Source organism: Orcinus orca, chromosome 5, assembly GCF_937001465.1.
Source record: "Orcinus orca chromosome 5, mOrcOrc1.1, whole genome shotgun sequence".
NCBI classification, from domain to species: Eukaryota; Metazoa; Chordata; class Mammalia; order Artiodactyla; family Delphinidae; genus Orcinus; species Orcinus orca.
The window spans coordinates 21,830,327-21,836,326 of NC_064563.1; positions in this window are offsets into that span (position 1 = coordinate 21,830,327).

Below are 6,000 nucleotides of genomic sequence, written 5' to 3' on the forward strand. Positions count from 1 at the left end.
ATAAATCTGTGTTCTGGAAGAGCATTTCTAGTAAAATTAGCATAAAATCTCAGACTGTTGACAAGTGGGTTGCTATGAAGTATATATATATTTTTAAAGGGATCCACTTTGTTCTTTCTTAAATAAAACATTTAGTAAACACTTAAGAAAACTTTAGAGAAATGTTAAGCATTTCTGTTAAACATTTTGACCATCCATCTTTAGTTCTAAATGTGAAATAATAGACTTTAAGGAAGACTATTGTTCAATTTTGGACTCTCATTTTCTATGCTATATAAGGCCCTAATTATTGTAATTACATATCTATACACTATTTGGTGTTAATGTAGAACACACTCCTCTTCTAGTAATTTTTTTCATTTTCATAGTTAAAGATTTACATTATACTGTTTGGGTTTTTCCTCTCACTTATAAGGTTTTTGAAAATGTATAGTTCTCTGTTAAAATAGCTGAAAAGATAATTGTAACTAAAGTACATTTATACCAAGAGAGTCCCTGGTAGCATGCTCCAAAACAATTAAGAAAGAAAACTGAAACTATTTTTGGTTTTCTTTCTACCAGTAGGTGTCACTGTTGGGACTGCAAGGTAGTGATCCCAAGACATCTAACAGAATTTACATAAAAGATCATGCATTACCTATATAATCGAGAAGGTAATTTACTGAGCCATGCTAACCATATTACCCTATGAAAAAATGCTTGACTAAAATTTTGTCTCAAATAAACATGAAACAATTTTAAATATGAAATGACCCTACTGAAAATATGCTGGGAGGAATCCTAAGGTAAAAGATATCAGTCATTGCAAAGAAAAAATAATTTAAGAAATCTTGGAAGGGCAATTAGAACAGTATCCTGGTGTCATCAGACTCCAAATAGTATTGAATATAAAAATATAAATGTTAGAAAACAAGAAAAGAGTCAGGATTTTACCTTTTGAAAACGTTCAAAGTTAAATGACACTTGTGGAGTCGGGTAATTTTTTTTCGAAGAGAAAGAAATCTGAGTTACCCTGTGCAGAAACAGATCATATATATCCTCATCCTAAGAAATATTAAATAATTTTAAACTTCTGGTGGAAAAATAAAACCTTTTTTCTTTTCTCCTCAAAAGTTACTATAAAAAGCAGTGAGACAGCTCTTGGCCTAATTTGATGAAAACAGGTTGCAGTGATGTTTTCATGTTAAATTTCACTTTGAGGGGACTATGTTTGGTCCACATTGTCTCACTATAACTAGGAAATCTTGGCAGTAAACTCCTCCTTTGCAAGTAATCAAAAAATAATTTTTGGGTACTTTCGTTTTGTCTAAAGATTTTATTTATTTATTTACTTTGCTAGTTGAGGGAAATATATGGGTACGTGTGTGAGCGGTGTTAACCACCCTCCCAATACACAATGTCAAGAAGTATAATTTCCTACTAGAATGGTTTTCAAACTCAAACTTGCATGAGAGGCTTATGCACAAAGTAAAAAAAAAAAAAAAAAAAATTACCTGTTATTTCCTTGTTGAATAATCTTAAAACATCTCACAATGTCCAAGCAGCTCATACATCAGAGCTTTGATGGTCCTTTTATTACCTTAAAAAGAAGCAGTTAGACATGACAATTTCAGAAGTGTGACTGCTATTATTCAATGTTTTGTGCAGTATGTTCATCGGTGATCCATCTTGTGTGCAACTTTCCAGGAGAAGCTGAAAGTCATTCTCTCGCTTGCTTTTGTAGGACCCACTGTTCCGCATGGGCAACTGCACAGAGAGACACTCGCCAGTAGAGGCCTCTCTAGATTTGCCTTCTGATTAAGAACCCAGAAAGTGCCTCGAATCCTCTGCAGTTAACACAACTACTTGAAAAGATTCTTGTTGCATAGGGGAAAAGATCACTCTTTAATGCCCTTTTAAGTTGCACGATGTTGATTAATGTTGCCCTTTACATTAATGATGTTTCAAGTAAAAGAAAACAAATTTAAAATGGATCAATTCTATTGCGGATGCATTAATTAGACAGAGACGCTGCCATATGCTGTGGCTGGAGGGTTTGCTGGCCTTTCTCTTGTAGTTACCTGTGTAAAATCCACCCTATCCTCTACATGAATGCCCAAGCTGAATAGCCATTTGAATGAAGGCTTTAGTTTGATTCGCCATACAAGGGGTACTGTGTCACTGTGTTTTCTTTCTAGGAGTCACTAAGTGATTTCTATATCTGTTGTCATGGTGATATAGCAAAGCAGGGGAAAATGGGGGCAACTTCAGGCTTTTTCCTCACCCTCTGCACTAAGATGTTGTTAGCAAGCCTATAAAACATTGGGCTTTCTCTGGGCCTTCTTTTTGTTCTCTGATTGTCAATAAAACTCATTTTAAGGGTAACAAGGACATCTAAATGTCATCTGTCACAGTGTTAGAGAGATTAAGTTTGTTTAGGGACTTGTGCTGGACAAAGGCCACTATTTGTTCCGCAGATACAAAGCAGTGTTGGCTATCACCACTCTTGATTTAGAAGGAGGCCCAGCGACCATCGAAGAAATATCATCTCAGTTGCAGGTGACGGAGAGGCCTTCTTGACATGACAGCATTAAAACGACAGAGAAAAATAATTATGGTTTTGAATGAGAATCTGCGGTTGCATGCATTTCCCACACCCTTTGGGTGACACCCCAGGCCTAAAGTCTCCCCTTAGACCCAAGGTAAGAAAACAGCTCTCGAGGACCAGAGACCTGTTTAAAAATTCTCCATATATACCTGATAGTCCTTGATTGAATGATACAAGAGGGAAGAAAAGTTTTGCGAGGGAAGTCCAACAATAGTATGTACTGCATGAATTCAGCATTTGCTCCATAATGAGGCTAAATGGAACTTACGGATTAATGAAGACATTGGTGTTATTAACATCAGATCCTGTGGTTCATATGCTTTTCTTAATAATGAACATTGTGGCTATTGGAGAGGAAGAACAGGATTTTTTTCTATTCATTTGGCACACATCCCAGATCTCATTCAACCAGAACCTACCCCCGCAAAAGGCAGCCCCTCGTCTTTATGTGCCTACATCTATTTTATATCCGTGTTAATTTGAGGGAAAAAACCCCTATTTTCCCTTTCTAAAAAGATTTTAAAAAGTGAACCTGGAGCCTAGGTAATAATTAAATAATTTTAAAACTAGACTGTTGCTTCTCACATAGAGGGTGATCAAGAAATAGATAAAATTACACGTAATGGGGGTGCTCTCAGCACATCTGCCTGCGCTATGGAAATTGGTGCAGCGATCGTGGGGCTTTTGGAGTCCGGTCACATTAATGCATATCAAATACTATTTTATAGGGAATATTTACGGTAGTGAGGACCACTATGTTAAAACTTAGATGAACCTTTAAGATATTGGGTGATGGAAGATGCTTTATTTGCAATTTATTAGGTCTTGACAATTTGAATTTTTATGAAATATGAATGAAAGCAGGGTAGTACGACTCATTGTCTAATATCCCTGTGAGCACCGCCCCACATGGGACACACTTGTGTGTACATAAGCACAACACTGGGACCAGAGATCACATTTTGGAAGAAAATGATAAACTCCCTCTTGGTTCTGTAGAGAACAGAATATGTGTACATATGTATATATGTACATATTTTAATATGCTAAACTTTGTTTCCTTTATTCATGCTCTCTCAAATAAATTTAAAAATTTGATTTTAATCTTACTTAAAAAAGGCCTGGGTATACAGCCCTAAATGCTATATATTTCAACTGTTGGACAGATTCCATTTTAGTTGCATATTTGGCAGTTTATGATGAAGAAGATAAACTTATAAAGGCCAACATCAAAAACTAGACCTTGTTAAAAAAAAACCTGGAAGCTGCACAATCACACATTTGTAGATATGTTTGTAATATTAAACATGTGCAACTACTAAAAAGAGCTACAGCAGGATTCCCTTTTGAAAAAATTCCTGGAGCAAATTACCACCAAGCTCAGTGCATTTCTTTTTTAAGATAAAAAGATTTGTTCTACACAAACTAATGAAAGCAAATACAGTATCGAGATGCTGTTACATCAGTATTATGGGCCTAGATGACTTTTGTTTAGTATCTTAATAGCTCGGTTATTTGTTATTCATTCAGCCACACATGGGACACCAGGGCGTTATGAAGGACAATACTCTCGGGGCATTTTGAGTTCAATTTGTGTTTCTCTACTTATGCAGAACATGTGTTGGCATCAGCGATGGTTACAACAGGGGAATCACAATATACACTGAAGTTTTACCACATTGTTCTGAGATGATTTTCTGTTTCTCAAAACAGTCTTTGGAACAGCTGAAGTATAGTTCTGGGGCATTATTTTTAAACATACTAGATATATGCTTCCTTCCTAGTTTTAAACCTCTTATTTCTTATATTACTTCAGATAAAGAGTTATATGAAAGAATAGAAAAACAAATCCCTAACAAAAAGTACAATAAGCTTCAAAATAGGCCCACAGAAAGGAATATTGGTCATTGATACTTAAAGCTATGAACAAGGTGACTGAGAAAATAGATTGGAGAAGTCCAGTGATCCCCAGAGATACACACACACACACACACACACACACACACACACACACACAGAGTCACATGCGTAAAGACTTACAACTTTGTCCCAAGGGGACATCTATCTTACTCTAGATGTTTAGTAGTTTCACAGATTCAGAGTAGTTCTAATGAGATAAGTCAAAGGAAGTGGATGCTACCAGGTATTCTTTTCCTAAATTTCTCAGGATGAAAATCCTCTAAGGTAACTATGTAATTTGGATACATTATTTCATTCCTCTGGCCTCAGTTCCCTCTCCAGAGAAAATGCAGGGATGGTATTAGATAATCTCTAAGGCCTCTTCCAGTTCTAAAATGTAGTTAACAAATGCATAGTAAGGATTTTTTTTAGCTTTTTAGTTTTAGTTTTTTTCAGTTTTTAAAAAATGTCTAGTATTTTGAAAGCAACTATTTTTGTTAAGAAAAGACTAACACAATTGACAAGAGCTTCACAGTGAGATTAATATTCAACAAAATATATGGTTTTCTTTAAGATGTACTGTGCAAAATTAAGAATCCAGGCAGTTGTATTTTCTAAGTCTAAAATCTTTTCACTTTTAACCAATGAGGAGCAAAAATCTCATCCAACTAAGACTAATTCATCAAAGCTATGTATCATCCTGGTTTTTTAACTACTTCTTCACATTCAGGAAATAGTAAAACAAATGGAAATCTAGTGATAAACAATTTACATCAAAAAGACAATCTTTGATAAATAATACTTGATATTTCATTGTCACTTGAACCAAATGCAGCAGCTGATAGTATTTCCTTCCACTCTCCTCTCCCATCCTGCTTCTAAACTGTCGAGTCATGTTTGGAATTCTTGTTTAGTGCAATCATGAAATATATAAATTTATCATAAAACAGCTGACTCTAGTGGATAATCTCTACTTTGTAAAATTTCCTTTCCACCTTACAGAATCCAAGATTTCTTTATCAGATATGGTCACCTTCAAGTATATCTGCAAATGATAATATGAATAAAGAAGTCTAGCACTGCCTTCTCAGGAATGTTTTTAACCTGATAAAGTACTCTGTGTACATAATACAGCTTAATAAAGTTATTGGACTGATGCAATTACATCCAATTCTTTTTACCTCTTCCGCTTATCTACTGTTCTGACTAGAGTTTCAACATAAATTCATTCCAATTTGTGAATATAAAATTATGTGATATTTGTTCAAATTCTATTTTATTCAGTTACTAATTAAAATTGAAATACATCCCCTAATAGAGCCACTTTGTTAAAGGTTAATAATAATTCAACTTTCATTAATAATAATGACTGTTACATATGGGGAAAAAATCCTAGTGTTTATGGAAATGTAAAGAGAAATAGTCCTATAGTGTGTGCTTTGGAAAAATGACCCTTGTCATATTTTCTTATTAGTTATTGGTAGCACTGGTCAATATATTAACAACATTGAAAA